The 17,808-nt window shown below is 33.8% G+C and overlaps 1 pseudogene; it reads right to left on the bottom strand.

The window, feature by feature from the left end:
* Positions 1-16,933: 16,933 nt before the first annotated feature.
* LOC145259425 (5S ribosomal RNA) lies at positions 16,934-17,050 on the bottom strand (annotated as a pseudogene).
* Positions 17,051-17,808: the final 758 nt, after the last annotated feature.

The raw sequence follows: 17,808 nt of genomic DNA, 5'->3' as shown, positions 1-17,808 counted from the left end.
ATAAGTGGTTTGCCATACTTGTAGGTAAATGTGCACTGAACACATACTATAATACTTAAAGTTGAATTCAAATTTTTATAAATCGTTTAATTGAAACGCGAAAAAAACAATTTGAGCGCTGAAAACGTACACAGTAAAACAATAGGTTTTATTGTCCCGTTGATTATTTATTTGTACCGCAAATTAAAAAAAACATATTTATTTATGTTGGTAGTGTAGAAGAAAATGCATGAATGTTTTTAAGAAAGGAGTATTAAAAAATGGACCCTAAACTTTTACAAAAATGAAGGCGGTGTGTAAATCGCCGTTATAAAATGCTCTTATGGATGTCAACGGGTTAAAGTAGAATTATTTGTAAGACAATTGCGTTAAAATAACTTAAACGTAATACGGAAATGAACGATGTAAAAAAATGCAGAAAGTATTAATTGTTTAGTTGGATAATTTAAACACGAAACAAAAACAATTGGGACACTGTAAACATACACAGTAAAACAATACGTGTTATTCTTGTATTGATTAGTATTTTATGTACGCATGCGCAATCGGAAGTCGTAAACCGAATGTTGGGTTACAACACCCGTTCAAAGTCATTTGAATTTTATAATTATATATATACATATATATACATATATATATATATATATATATATATATATATATTAGCAATAGCATATATATATTAGCAATCCAGCCCGGCTTTGCTCAGGCCCTATATCCTGTTCATAACTTGTCCTATGTGTGAATACACTTTATGTAAGATTTCAACTATTTAGACTAAAAATTGTCTGAGTAATTTCGTAGAGACCGCGGAGGTAAATTTTTTATAAATTGGACACCAATTTTGACCCCTTAACATTAATTATTTTGGGTATGTATGGGTGATGGGAGTTGAAAACAGAGAATCAGCAACTATGTCCCTGAGCCTAGCTGGAGTCCGAACACGGTACGCCCGTAATAATAATAAAGAGTTGGGTTCGAGACTCCTAACAAACGGTTCCCCCAGTTCGATACAAAACACCTGATGAAGGCTGGAAGGCAAAACGGCCGAAACGTTGTGACTATAACAACCAAGATGAGGAAGTCAGTCCGACAATCTCAATCAATGAATCAATAGCTACTACTACGTTATGCGTTCTTAATGGCAGCATTCGACCTTTACCTGGCAAATTTCATTTTTTTTTTTAATTTTCACACTTTTGCACCGATTTTTCTAGGCTAAAACCTAAATATAAAGTTTCGCATGGATTTAAATACCTTATATATGAACTTTCATGTCTGTAGACCAAAAACTCTAGGAGGAGTTCGGTAGGCAAAATTTGTTAAACAAACATATATACGTATATATAAATATATATAGAAACAGTTTTGTGTTTACTATAAACTTTTTATGCAAATATTACGCAAGTATAAATCATGTAGAATATCTGCATGAATATAATTACACGTAATAGTTAACTAAAGATGATCATCCCATAAGAAAACCGAAGAAACTAATAGGGAATTAATTAAAATGAATGTTTAAAAGAATATGCAAATTAGCTAGATCTGCTGCTAGTGAATGCAATTCCACACCCCATACATAACAAAATTGTATTTTCTTTTTAAATAAATAGAGAAAGGGATTTTAATATGAATATCAATACACACGCTTGAAAAACGAATTTATAGGAAAATATATATATATATATATATATATATATATATATATATAGGGCATTTTACTGAAATATGATCTAGATGATTTGTTTTGCTGAACCATTTAAAATCGAATGGTATTTTAATCGTCCTTTTGATCTATTTCTCGATTGTTCTAGATATTCTTATTTTATCTGCATTGTTATTTGTTGTTGTTGTGGTTGGGGGTTGTTGTTTTTTTTGTTGTTTTTTTTTTCTTTATGTCTTTTATTCGTGGTGTTTTGCTATGAAGCCATTTGGGCAGATAAACGCTATTTTTTTGTGTTTTTTTTTGTTTTTGTTTTTTTTGTTTGGTTGGTTTTTTTGGGTTTTTTTTTTTATTTTTTGTTATTCGACCATCATGGTTCGCTTCTCACGCCATAACAAAAAAAGGGCACAAACAAAGCTAAACAAAAGAAAAAACATTGTTATATTGTTTCCTTGGAACGGTAGCGGCGGTAAGCCATTAAATATTCGTGTCCGGTAAGCGATCGAAGATTTAGTACGGTTATTGGCATCCGATGATCAATTAATTGTTTTTTTAATTGCTATGAAAAGCTTTGTCCAGGGAGAAGAAGAAGAAAAGGAGAATATATATATATATATATATATATATATATATATATATATACTCCTATAAATTCGTTTTTCAAGCGTGTGTATTTATATTCATACTAAAAACCTTCTTTCCTATTTATTTAAAAAGAAAATGCAATTTTCTTATATATGGGTTGTAGAATTGCATTCATTAACAAATGTCTAGCTAATTTGCATATTCTTTTAACCATTCATTTTAATTAATTTCCTATTAGTTCCTTCGGTTTTCTAATAGGATAATCAGCTTTAGTTAACTATTACGTGTAATTATGTTCATGCAGATATTCTACATGATTTCTACTTGCATAATATTTGCGTAAAAAGTTTATAGTAAACACAAAACTGTTTCCATATATATTTATGTATACGTATATATGTTTGTTTAACAAATTTTGTCTACCAAACTCCTCCTAGAGTTTTTGGTCTACAGACATGAAAGTTCATATATAAGGTATTTGAATCCATGCAAAACTTTATATTTACGTGTTAGCCCGGAAAAATCGGTGCAAAAGTGTGAAAATTAAAAAAAAATGAAATTTGCCAGGTGAAGGTCAAACGTCGGCATTACGAATGCAGAACGTTATAGTTATTGGTTCATGTTTTAATTTTTAGCCTTGCAGCAAACATGTTTTCATAGCCCAGTCATTGACGGCAGAGGCAAAATAAATGGTAAGCTGAATGTTTTGGTTTCGGTTCTCGGTGATGGCGCATAAGTCATTTTTATACTTTTTAAATCATTACTATATATTGCATCCAATCTATCTATCTATTTATATATCTATAAAAGTGAAAATGTCTGTCTGTCTTTTCTCTATGGTAGTTAAGGAAGACTATTATACAGAAAGGAATCAGTTTAGATATTCATACTTTTTAATATTTACATATGCATATAATCTTATGAACAGTACATAGGACCCAAGAAAAGCCGGGCGGAATTATCAAGTTTGGTAATAAGGTAACATATCTTGCCTTTGATAATATTTGTTATACATTTGTTTTTTGACAATTTTTCGAATCTATATGTACAGTAGTACAAACCCAATAAAAACACTAAAAATTATCCAAATAGATAGAAAAGTAACTTATCTTGCCTTTGAAAATATTTACTTGCTATATATTTGTTTTTGTTGATAACTTTTTCAAATCTTTGTGCAAGTACAAACCCGTGCTGTTTTAAAATAGTTTTTCCAAGTTAAATTTAGATATCACGATATCTTTTGGTATTTTTTTACATTAGGTTCACCTCAAAAATTTTCTTTAAAATGACAAGTTTTTTCGGATTTCGACTATGCTGAACAAGAAAATCTCATTCAAAATTAGCAGAGGCAAGTAGTTTTCGAGATATAAAGACCTGTACTATGCACTATAATTCACTGGCGGTCATGAATAACCACTCCCAACCACTCCATATTAAGAACGTCTTTATATATATATATATATATATATATATATATATATATATATATATATATATATATATATATATATATATATATATGTGTGTGTGTGTGTGGAGGTGCATGCGTGTGTGTCGTTAGATATAAAAAATATTTATTTATTACTAATAATTATGTTTATAAAATATATATATATATTATTGATTAATTTTAAGTATATTGTTAACAGCAACTAAAAATCAATATATTTTAAAGTACTTAATACGTGAGTATGGTTTATATACAATTAAAATTACTGTATATTTCGGAGTATAAGGCGACCGTCAGATAAGACGATGTACAAAATTGGAGCAAATTTATACAAAATTTATCATATATCGGTTGTATAAGACGACTGCTAAATCACGAAACCATGTTTGTTTAGCCTAGACTAGAGATTGCAACACCCGGTATCTAATGAAATATTGGTTTTTAAACATGATTTTTTTTAACTTTAATGGTCGTCTTATATGCCGAAATAGACGGTATGTTTACATTTTAAGGAGTAAACGTTTCAACATTTACATGTATCGTCAGAACTCCAAATGAATCTCGCATTCAGAAAATAAGTTTAAAATAAAAATTTTCCGAGAAGGCCATTGAAAATACGCAGGAAAGTAAAAAGGTCATTTCTTTTCGATTTTTTGACAAGCATTAACCTAAATCGATCGTATGGTTGACGTGTATATTTAAGGCCAACTTATTTACCTTGTGGCCTTCCTACGTCCTTCCACCATAGACTTGTACTTATGACTGGCCATAAAATAATCTAACTCCTCATTATTTGGTGCTTTTAAATAAATAAATAATTATCTAATCAGTTCATCCATACGGGACGATGGTATGTATTTTTTATTATAGTAGAAATCAAATTGAATACTATACTTAAGTTAGCTTTATTTTTTAATTAATAAAGCGAAAAATATTTGATTATATTTGATTTTATTGGAATCATTTGGGATGAGTAATTTGTGTTTTTTTTTTGTCTCCCGCCAAAAGGAGGGTAGACCTGTAAATTCACCCTTTTCCGTTCGTCCGTTCGTCCGTTCGTCTGTCCGCACTTTTCTCGATAACTATGCTTTGGAATTTTTTTAAATTTTGCACAAACATTAAACATGATATGAGTAAAAAAAAAGTAACAGAATAAATTTTCCGGGAAAACACCGGTTGCCCATCTGGGAGGGTGCCTTTCGGGTTAAAATGGCTAAAATTGGAACTTTTGTGCTTATCAAAAAAAAATTGATGCCTTGGATTTTCATAAAACTTTCTGAAAAGTTGAAATTAACTGATTTCTATATAATTTTGTTTGTCTCTACTTCGTGATAACTCTTGACTGTGCCCCAGGGGCTCTTTTAGGGCTAATAAAAACCCTCCATTTTGGGGACTATTTTCCCATATTTGTCCAAATTTTTCTGTGTATGTCTATTTAGCAGTTCTGCATGGTGCTGAACTCAAATTTAAATATGTTAAGGCCTTGGGGAGTTTTGGGGTTAAATGAGGGGAGGGAGGCAAATGTGGACTTAGTCATTTCTTTTTTTCTTTTTCTTTTTTTTGCATGGTGCAGAACTAAAATTTATATATGTTAAGGCCTAAAACTGCACAAATCATCCTCTGGACTTCTTCAGATAATTAACCGCGACGGGATAGGAATGCCACGTTTTGTCACTGTATCCCCAGTAATTACTACCTTCCATAGTTGTTGTTGTCGCCCCCCGTTTTTGGTTAACTAATCCTCTGGCCTGCTTTGAATAGGATTAAAATCGCTATCTTCAGACAATGCTCACCTAGAACGGTAGAAAGTCAACGCCTCTATTCTCTACGCCACGTGCCCCGAAGGCGGTGAGACAGCAACTGTGGGAGGAAGTAATTACTGGGGATGCAGTTACAAGCCTCTGCATTTCTATCCCGCCGCGGTTAACAACCACCTAAAGAAGGCCAGAAGAATATTTGGCTGAAACGTGGCGAAACTACAAGTATGAAGATAAGAATAATAGTCCGAAAAAAAATACATTATTTGATTAATTTACGCTAATGTGTTCGTCTAGAGCAGACGGGAAATATTATCTTAATTTTGTTTTAGGGAAAGGATTTCCAAACACTTTAAGAAAACTCAAATTGTTAACTCCGTCAGTTAAATGAAGCAATCTGTATTCGCAATCAAAGTTTTCTTTCTAAATAGCTTTTTTTTTTACAAAGGAGTCCCCACTTATCAAGACCCGGGGGCCACTCGAGGATAAGGGTTAATGTGTGTACTGCAGTTATTGGGACAACAGCGTGGCATTAATTAGCAGTGGAAATCTGGTATAATTAGATTATTTAAGAAAACGGTTCAACAAGAACGTGTTCACGTTGGACTTGATAGGCCCTGAACTGGCATCTAAGCTTCAGCCTCTTTCCCATCGACGAAATGTTGCCTGTTCTACAAGTATTTTAGTGGTGAATGCTCTGACGAACTGCAAACACTTGTGCCCTCACGACAAATCCGACAGGCTGTTAAATCCCACCCCCACACTGTAGAGATCCCTAGACGTAAAAGATCTTTCTACTCCAGTAGTTTCTTCCCCAGAACCGCTAGACTTTGGAATTACATTCCAGGTCCCTGCTTCCCCAACAGTACTGACGTGCAGGAGTTCAAGTGTAACGTGAACGACATCTTGCTGCCCAAATCCCTACATAGCACCCCGGTAGTTGTTGCCCCCTGATAGTAGCCCCCTACACCAAAGTGGCAATTTTCCTTGTTTGGGGTGAAAATGTAATAAAAAAAATTTTTAAGACGACAATATTGTAGTCAGCTGGAAAGCAAACCAGCGAAACAGTTCCACGGGTGGGCAGTTCTAAAAAAAAAAGCTTTGTTCATGGAATCCACGTTTAGGTTTAGGCACCGACAGAGTGGAGGGAATTATTGATAGTGGTTTTAGCTAGACGAGTGTTTTTGTGAATGATTGGCAAGGAGAGCCATAGATTGGAGCTCAGACTAGCACTTGCCATAAAAATAACGACAGAATAAGGAGAGGTTAGCAACGTCTTTTCTGTGGGAAAGATGTTGCTAAGAACAGAATAGGGCGTCCGCTACCATGTTTCGAAGTTGGTTTTGAACGCTGTCAAGGCAGAATAGTGTGCTCTGGGCAACTCATACACGGATGTGGCTACAGAACGTAGTTTTCTCTTATACGGGTAGAGAAGTGAGGTATCTATTGGCGAGATACAAATATGTTTTAATGTTCAAGTGACTGAAAAAAAGAAGAGAGTTACGCGTATCTATACACACTAACAATCATACTCACGTACATATACACATTCATAAACATACACATACGCATACATATGTATACATACGCATATATATATATATATATATATATATATATATATATATATATATATATATACTAGTTGTACCCTACCACGCGTTGCTGTGGCTCAATTTTATGTAATGGAAAAATCTAATAAAAAGAGAAAATGCATGTTTCTTATATTCTTAGTACAGCAATCCAATCTAAAAAGGAAAAAAAAAGGCGAAAATGAAAAAAAAAATGGTACTCTTGCAGAATTGGATCCGGATCATCGGGAGTTACCGTCAATCATGGCTTGGGCTCGACCAACAATCAGTGGATTAAGCCGAACGTTGCTAAAATATTAAAATGCTAAATCGAGTTTTTTTTTTTTTTTTAGGGGGGGTATATTAAAAAATGAGTTTTTAATTAATATTTGGGTGAGGGGGGCGTTACAATACACAGATTCGAAAAAGTTGTCCTAAAACAAACAAATGAAAGCAAAAGTAAGGTAAATTACGTTTCTACCTAACTGGATAATTCTTTAGTGTTTTTATTTAATGTAAAATGTTTAATCGGCTCGAAAAGCACACAGTGTTTATCGATGTATTTGAAAAAGACAAATGGTCGCGAACTCTGTTGAATACGTTAAGTTTGGGAAAAATCAGTTAAAAACTAAAAAAAACTATACAAAACGGTGTCTGGCATCCACTGATTGTATGTTATCGTGAAGTAGGCTTACATATTCGGTGGGTTTCTGACCGTATTTTGTATATTTTTTTAGTTTTAACTCATTTTCCAAACTTAACATAATTTGTATTTTTCAAATACACCGATAAACACTGCTTTTCGAGACGACTAAACATTGCATTAAATAAAACGGGTATGTATTACTAAACACAGATAGGAAAAAGTTGTCGAAAAATAAATATAACAAATAAATGTTATCAAAGGCAAGATAAGTTACTTTTCTACCGAACTGGGTAAGATTTTAGTGTTTTTATTTAGTGTAAAATGTTTCATCGGTTCGAAAACATGCAGTGTTCATCGGTATATTTCAAAAATACAAATGGCGGCAGACTGTGTTGAACACGTAAATTTGGGAAAATGAGTTAAAACTAAAAAACTATATAAAATACTGTCAGGAAATCACTCAATATATGTTACCGTGACATATGCTGACATATATTCGGTGGCTTTTAACAGTATTTTATATAGATTTTTAGTTTTAACTCATTTTCCCAAACTTATCGCGTTTAACACAGAGTCTGCCGCCATTTGTAATTTTCAAATATAGTGGTAAACGCTGTGTTTTTCGAGAAGAATAGACATTTTAAATTTAAAAAAAAACTAAAAAATTATCCAGTTTGGTAATAAAGTAACATATCTTGCCTTTAATAATATTTGTTATACATTTGTTTTTTGACAATTTTTCGAATTAATATGTACAGTAGTACAAACCCAATAAAAACACTAAAAATTATCCAAATAGGTAGAAAAGTAACTTATCTTGCCTTTGAAAATATTTACTTGCTATATATTTGTTTTTGTTGACAACTTTTTCAAATCTTTGTGCAAGTACAAACCCGTGCTATTTTAAAATAATTTTTCCAAGTTAAATTTAAATTTCACGATATAAAACAATACCCCCCACAAAAGATATCACGATATCTTTTGTGGGGGGTATTTTTTACATTAGGTTCACCTCAAAAATTTTCTTTAAAATGACAACTTTTTTCGGATTTTGACTATGCTGAATAAGAAGATCTCATTTAAAATTTGCAGAGGCAAGTAGTTTTCGAAATATAAAGACCTGTACTATGCACTATATATATATATATATATATATATATATATATATATATATATATATATATATATATATATATATATATATATATATTTATATATATTATGGTTCTGCGATTTGCGAGCACCTTATAAATAATCATGCGTGTGCCACGAATTTCAGTGCTGACATGTTTGCGATGTTGGGTAAGTCGCACTCGCACTTTCATTTAAAAATTCTAGAGACTATTTTTATGAAGTCTTTGAGACCTTCTCTGTGCAAGCAAAAAGAAAATCTTTTAGGGCTTAATTTAAGTTTATATGTAATTTGTCCCCTTCCTTATTTTTCGCTTATTTTTTCTCCCCCGCCATATTCGCGACTTTTCTTTTTTTTTTTTAATCGTATTTTCTTCGATTTAGCTCTGTTGAGCGAGGAACGAAACCTGGTTAGCTAACCTTTATTCTCATTTTTTATTTTTTTAAATCATCACGTTGATTGGTCTGTATTTAGCCATTATTAACTTCTGTACCCCCCGAAAATTTTTCAGTTTTGAAAGACTATGAGTACCTACCGTAGGGGTACCTGCGCGTGAAACTTTTGTGGCAGGAGGAACACAATCTCCAATCACACCACTCCTGAGTCCACATTGTTAAATACCAGTGGAAAGTAAAGTGGATGTACAGGACGACTGAAAACAATGCCGAGATAAGCGGAGAGCACATACAGCGCCTAGAATTCCCCAATGGTCACCCATCTGGTACTAACCAGGCTTAACGTTACTTAACTTCGGTGATCTCATGAGAACCGATGTGTCAACGTGATTGTGCCGGGTGTGTGTATATGTATGTATGTATGTATGTATGTATGTATGTATGTATGTATGTATGTATGTTGTGGATTTGTGCCGTTATGAACGCGTTTTCATTTTAAAAACTGTACAACCGGCGAAACGAACGTCTTTCTATTCTATCTTCTGTGTATTTGGGATTGTTTTAATCTTTTATTCACGTTGAATTCACCTATTCGTAACAACCATCATCATCGTCATCATAAATGCTCCTTCATATATATTCTACATGTACGTGTATGTGTACGTGTATGTACATGCGTGTATGTATGAATGTTTGAGTGTATGTGCATGTTGTCATGTGTATTTGTTCTTGCGTATGTATGTTTGCGTGCATCTGTTTGTATGCATGCTTCTATGTGTACGTGTATATCTTTATTTCGATATGTGTGTGGGGTGGAGAGGACTCCCAAAAGCCCTGTTAAGGCAACCCCTCTGGGTGAAGTAAATCTCTGATTTAAAAAAAAAAATACATAAAGCGGGAGACCAGTACCCGCATTAAGCTGGTCTACAGTTTGATTTGTTGCTGGCTATCTTGCTCATGCTTGTTGCTGGATCTCAACATTTTGAACCGAGAGAGAGACTTAGCTGACGTACAAAGCTAAAACTCTGTAACATCATCTTTGTATAGATACTTCCTCAGGCATTTGTCTATAAAAATTGTCCGTGGCGATGGAAAAAGTGTCATGTGTGTAGCCGTGAAATGCTGGAAGCATGTAATAATTGATCTGTCATCATTCTATATATGCATATGTTTGTGTGTATGTATGTATGTATGTATGTATGTATGTTTATATATGTACTAGTGTATGTATGTGTATGTATACCTATTTGTATATGTATGTATATATGTATGTGTGTATATATTTTTATTTATTTATTTATTGTGTCTACATGTTTATGTGTGTTTGTATGTATATGCGTATATATATTTGTGTGTATGTGTATGTATATGTATGTATGCATATATATATATATGTATGCGTATAGGTGCATATATATGTATGTGTAGGTATATGTAGGTAACTTTATGTGTACGTATGTATATGTGCATACATATGTACGTATATGTATGTGAATATGTATGTATATGTGTGTATGTATTTGTATATGATAGTATACCTGTGTATGCATATATATGTATATGTGTGTGAATTAAATATCCAAACACGGTAGTGTTTGAATTATATATTAACAGGCTACCCGGTGTTGCCCGGTCGTAAAATACGCTTAAATATATTTTAATTCATGCAGATTTCATATTTATTATTACAGAGCCAATACTCTATTGATTATTATATTGTACCCACTATATAGTAGTGATTTCAAAAGTGAATATATATATATATATATATATATATATATATATATTACTTAGATATCATCTGAAACCAAATCATATAGCTCTCCAACCTTATTCTTTACTGTGTGAATTAAATCCATACGCATATATAAACTTAAAATAATGACCTTGTTGAAGATATAAATGTATATTTACGCATGAGTACAAATATCATGTTTAATTGATTTACGCCTGCCAAGTTCTAATTTTTCCCCCGTATTTGCGGCCCTGAAAACTCCTAGATGTTAAATATTTCACTTGATTTAAATGAAATGTCAACTATGTGTAAGCCATTGAACCGAAGTGTTTTTACACGTGTCAGTTTCTTCCGACTATATTAGAAAGGAGATGAGAGAAGGAGATAGAAAGAATAAGAAAATGATGTTATGTTATTTGTTAGCAAAAACTTAAATGCAGAAAGTAGTGAGCAATCCGGAACAATATCAAATCTTCATATTAGGTTGGTGCAAAAATAATATCGTTTTTTTGACGTTCAACTTCAAAGGATCATAACTTCTTTTATAATAAACTTTATTAATCGAAATAAAAATCATTAGAATCGACACATTTTTGCCAACGATAAACAAGTTTATTTATCTCATTAGCATAGAAATCCGGAGTTCTGCAAGCGATTAAGTCATTGAAGGTCGATTCGGCATCATCTCGGCTTTTGAAGCATTTTTTACGCAGGAAGTTGTCGAGATGCTTGAAAAAATGATAATCGGTGGGCGTGAGGTACGGCGAATATGGCGGATGAGGCAGACTCTCCTAGCCTAATTTGTCCAGCTTCTGCAGGGTCAGTTGAGCAACATGCGACCGAGCATTGTCATGGAAAAAATTGGTCCCTTCATATTGACCAATCTCACGCTCATACGTTGGAGCTTCTGGTGCATTACGTCAATTTCTCGGCAGTACTTCTCTGCTGTAATCGTTTGGCCTCGAAGCTGTGATAGATGAGAACGACCGCACACAGTCACTATAAGCTTTGGGGGGGGGGCAATCTCGACTTCAGGAATTGTTCGGGAACTTCTCCGGCATCCAATCACTGTGACGAACGTCACGGGTTGTCGTAAAGGATCCACTTCTCATCACACGTCACAATTCGCTCGTCTTTGTTGCGCAGAAGGAGCGTAGAAGACACCTCAAAACGACGATTTTTTTATTATCGTTCAATTCATGCGGCACCCATTTATTTTTTAAACTTCCCTATTTGCTTTAAATGGCGAACGACTGTTGAGTGGTCAGCCTCGAGTTCAACAGCAACTTCTCATGTGATTTTGCGAAAATCGGCTTCAATTAAGGCTTTCAAATATTCGTTATCAACCGCAGGCGGCCGGCCGCGACCGTCTTCATCTTCGAGGCTCTCGTCACCATTGCGAAATTTCTTGAACTACCGTTGTGCCATACGTTCGTTAGTGGCTCCTGGGCCAAACGCATTATAGATATCATGAGCTGTCTCGGCAACTTTTCGGCCTAGTTTGAACTGGAACAAGAAAATCGTGCGGATTTGAATCTTATCCATGCCGTCGAAAAGCCTGATAAAAATGAATGAAAATATTGAGAATGACACGCATCGACAGAGCAAAAACGCGTTTCAAAAGGATATAGAACATGGTTATATTTATTAATAAATTAATTTGGAAATCATATATAAAATAAACATGTGTGAGAATACGAAATATATACAAAATCAGCAAGAATTAAAATATCATATTTAAGCGTATTTTACGAACGGGCTTTGCGAAGTATTCGTGCTAGCTTAGATAAAAAAAAAAAGCTGCAATAGTATCAGAGCGTCTCCATTTACACAGACCATCTACAGAATGCCAACATCAATATATTACATATGAATGAGTCCCCTGTGGAATTTCCACATGTCCCGTTAGTAGTTATTAATGAAACAGGAATCACATTTATTTTTTTTTTAATGCAGTCCTTCTGGTCGCAGCATCCGTTATAGAATCGTTCTAGTCAGGAAGCCAATATCTTCGGACCACCTGATCTGGTAACGCCAACACAGAGTAGAAAGAAACGAAATAAATACGTAGAAAGCTGTATATATATATATATATATATATATATATATATATATATATATATATATATATACACATATATATACGTACATACATATATATACATACGTACATATATATACATATATATACACACATATATACACAGATATATACATGCATATATATATATATATATATATATATATATATATATATATATATATATATGAAGAATAAAACATGTATAAATACATTTGAAGCCAAAATTGCAACACGAAATTTTTTATAAAACAAACGGGTGTTTATTTTTAAAGAAATATATTTCGGAGTAAGACTCCTTTATCAAACTTTTTTTCTCCTCTTCTTCATCGACATGATGCAGTGGGAGATAGTTCGATGAAGAGTCCACGTTATGTTGTTAACTGCGGGGTTTTTATGAAGCCGGATAGGTGACGCGTGGTTGCGCATTTTCAAAATCTGGGTAGTTACTTTTGTGTATATCCGTTAGAAGCGTTGAGTGAAATTCGAAGAATAAAACATGTATAAATCTCAACGCTTCTAACGGATATACACAAAAATTACTACCCAGATTTTATATATATATATATATATATATATATATATATATATATATATATATAATAGAAGACATGTTCAGTTAACTGCAAATTTTAGTGAAAGCAGTGCTCCGGGACCGACAGGATTCGAACCTGGATCGTTCAGGTCAGACGTCTACGTCGGGATTCACTTTAAAACTACCACGTCCCCAGAAAATAAATAATTTAATCTTCTGTTCTCTGCCAACAGGTGTTTAATCTAGCATGTTACCTGCGGAACCTCTTTCTTTCTCGTTAGATTGATTACCTATTTTGCGAGGGCTTTTCTGGTTTGAAATTGATTTCCTCTGGCGGGTTGTACAGGAGCAGGAAGTGTGATATTAGGGGATGTAATTGAAACTTCGAGTTAAACTTGGTCAATATGTGTTGAGGAATACTTAAGCGTTTTTCTTTCTTTTTTTTTTTGCAATAAACATGCTTATTACTACCGACAACATATATCTATAATATAAATCTCACGTGTTTGTTTAAATGTATGTATAACAGTTTGTATGTATGTATGTATGTATGTATGTATGTATGTTTCTAAAATTTTCGACAGAGGCGACGGATTTTCACGTGATCAGTATTGTTTTTAAGCTCGAGTCTCCGGGGTCCTGGATATGACATTAAACTATATCCGATGGTCAGGCCCCAGCTTGCAGGCTTTGTGGAGTGTGGAGCCACCCATTAATTTCCATTGCTCCCAGGTCCACTCTGATCTGCAGTGGTAGTACCTGTTAGGGTCCCAACTATGGGTTAAATAGAAACTGACTTGAAAATAAAACAAATACATTCTATTAAAAACCTTTTCTTCAAAATCACTGGATTCGGCATTAAATAACCTGAAAAGGGTTGGTATGCCGTAAAACAAAAACAACCAACCAATCGAGTCTCCGGGCGGCAAATATCGAAAAATTGGTTAAAAACATTCATTCCTTCGCCCTCAACTGGGCACTTTTCTACAGGGAAGGGTCGCTTTATGCGTCGATATTTTCTAAAGTTATCCCCTCTGGTCGATTGACTAACCTTAATTTAAACCTTCACCACTTCGATTTGGTGATGTGCGAAACAGCAAAGACGCCAGGGGTTTTTTATGTTCTTTTTTTTTTTCCTTCGTGGTACGGGTTCGAGCCTGTTTTGCTTAAAACACGCCTCCAAACACCCGGGCAACGCCGAGTGCCCAGGCTAGTCTTCTATAAACGTAACTGATTCTCCAGGCATTGCCTTGGTGTCAAATATTTACACACACACACACACAAACACACACGTACGCGCATGCATGCACGCGCACACATACGTACACACTCAGCGTTGCCCGACATTAAACGTAACGTTAAATTCCTTTAAAAAATGAGGATTAAAAAAATGGAAAGAACCTTAGACATTTTCATGCGAGTATTTTTTTTTCTAAACAGTTCATTCTTGTAAATAAAAACAAAATATTCGAACTGAGATCGAAACCAAAACCTAAAAACAGTGAGTCAAGTATGATAATCATGAGGCCAGCTTACCACGATCTTTAAAACATGTTTTCAAATCTGGCAGTGTTCTAAGATAGGTTTTGTATCGGAATACTTTCGATAAGTATCGGAAATCGATTATCGAAGAAATCTGATGAAAAACGGAACAGAACAGAAAAACGGAAAAACTTATATTCTCAGCAAATGTTACGGATATCCCTGTCCGTCTGCGTCTCTCATTTCTTAAGTTAGAAAGTCAAGTAAAAGAGGACATAATTATTAAGATAATTCTCTTTCTCCTAGATCCATTCTCTTCAAATTAAACCTTATAGAAAACTCAGTGAACGTCTTCTTGTGTTATTTCTTTTGCATTAAAAAAAAAACAGTGAAGCCAGTCAGTAATGAAAAGAAAGGGAAATAAAAGAAATAAGTGATTAACATTTTATTTCCATAACGGATATCTAAGCTTTTCAGTAACTATTTAAAAAAGAAAGTATGAAAAGATTAAACGAATTCAATGCGAAAGTCGTGTAAATGAAATAAGCGGAAAATGTTCGGATAAAGAACGTACTCATTAATGAGAATATTAAGTAATAACTTTGCTGCACCCGGGCAACGCCAGTTTAGTACAATTAATTATATAGTATTAGAAGGCCGCCCGGCATTGCCCAGTCCTAAAATAAGCTTAAATATGATATTTTGATTAATGCAGATTTCGTATTTATTAATATGTTATATTGGACCCATTATATAGTAATGATTCAAAATGTTTTTTTTTTAATGACTCGTGCGCTACAACCAAGAATCGAAACCAAAACGTTTAGGTGACGATTTACTTTTTCCTTTCCTGTTAATACCTGACCTATGAAGACATGTTTGCTGCAAGGCTAAAAATTTAAAGATGAACCAATAGCTATTACGTTACGCATGCATATTCGTAATGCCGTCGTTCGACCTTTACCTGGAAAATTCCTTTTCTTTAATTTTCACACTTTTGCATCGATTTCCCCGTCTAAGACCCAAATATAAAGCTTCGCATAGGTCCGATTACCCTATATATTAAGTTTCATGTCTGTAGACCAAAAACTGACGCAGGAGTTTAGTAAGCAAAATTTTTAAAACAAATACATATACGCATACATACATATATATATATATATATATATATATATATATATATATATATATATATAGTAAGAATTTTCTGTTTACTATAAACCTTTTACGCAAATATTACGCAAGCATAAATCATGCAGAATATCTGAATGAATATAATTACACGTAATAGTTAACTAAAGATGAATATCTCATATGAAAACCGAAAAAACTAATAGGGAATTAATTAAAATGAACGTTTAAATGAATATGCAAATTAACTAGTTCTTTTGCAGATGGATGCAATACCGCGGTCCATATATAACAATGTTGTATTTTCTTTTTAGATAAATAGAAAAAAAACCTTTGAATTCGGTCCGTAATCAAAGTGTAGTATCTGATATAATGCGACACTTAAGTCAATTGTCCTTGGTCAATGGAGAGAAAACTCTCGATACTAAGACAATTATTTTTTTTGGTTATTATTAAAGTGCCCTTTTGCCCTTCTTTTGGTGAGCTGGTTTTCCTCCACATTTAAAACAGCCTTGTGTCACATTTTGCTTTCGTGAGGAATAAATACCAATAAAAAAAAAAAGTTTTTAATATGTATATCAATATAGGGCTCCTTCAGTCTTTGACAGACTATGGATACCCACAAAGGGGTTCCTGCGCGTGAACTTTTGCGGCAGGATGTGCGCAATCTCCAACCGCACCTCTCCTGAGTCGACATTGTTAAATACCAGTGGCAAGTGAAGTGTATGTACAAGACGACTGGAAACAAATGCCAAGATAAGCGGAGAGCACATACAGCGCCTAGAATTCCCATATGGTCACCCATCTGGTACTAGTCAGTCTCAACGTTGCTTAACTCCGGTGATCTGACGAGAACCAGTGTGTCAACGCGATTATGCCGTATGTATGTCATTATAGACAAAACAAAAATTATGGGCGTATATATAATTATGTTAGTTCATAATAACCTATTGTAAAAACTATTCCCAAATGACTCGCACGCTATAATAGCGCCATGTTTTCTGCTTATTCTATTTAATCATAAATGTTTTTTGTGCCTTTTATAATACATACTTGAAACTGTAATACGTGTCCATAATAATAACGTTACTAGTTACAATTTGTTAATAAATCGAAATCACGTGTCAAAATCTGACCACTAATGATACCGCTGTGTCCAATCAGTTGTTCCCAAGATGGCTGACATTTCTAACGGTGAAACATAGGACCTTTTCAAGGATATTACTTTTCAGGGTTTCTGTCCTCGAGGGGTTACTTCTTTTCTAAATTGCACTACACGCTGTACAACCACAAGCAAAATGAATGTCTCCTAGGAACAATATCATCATTAATTTATTAACAGTCAGGTTCGTTTATCGGGGAAAATCTACCTGATACTAGCGGAAGAACTCGTCTCCGTTGGGTCTTGTAAAATGTTCCTAGATTTTTTTTTTTTTTTTTTTTTTTTTAGTTTTGTTAGAAAGTTCGCCAATCATTAAACAGGTTCCAAAAAGGAGTCTCCAATCTAAGATATCACGCACTATCAACAAATCTCTAACCTCTGCCTCATCGCCGCAATGCTGTATCCATGTGCCTGTTTTACAAGTATTTTAATGGAATGTGCTCTCATGGACCCATTGCACTTGTATCCCTCGACGTACATA

This window comes from Euprymna scolopes, chromosome 34 (assembly GCF_053919585.1).
Source record: "Euprymna scolopes isolate OS-2025 chromosome 34, ASM5391958v1, whole genome shotgun sequence".
Taxonomy (NCBI): domain Eukaryota; kingdom Metazoa; phylum Mollusca; class Cephalopoda; order Sepiida; family Sepiolidae; genus Euprymna; species Euprymna scolopes.
The sequence above is the reverse complement of the archived record's forward strand: the minus strand, read 5'-3'. Positions and strand labels throughout refer to the sequence as shown.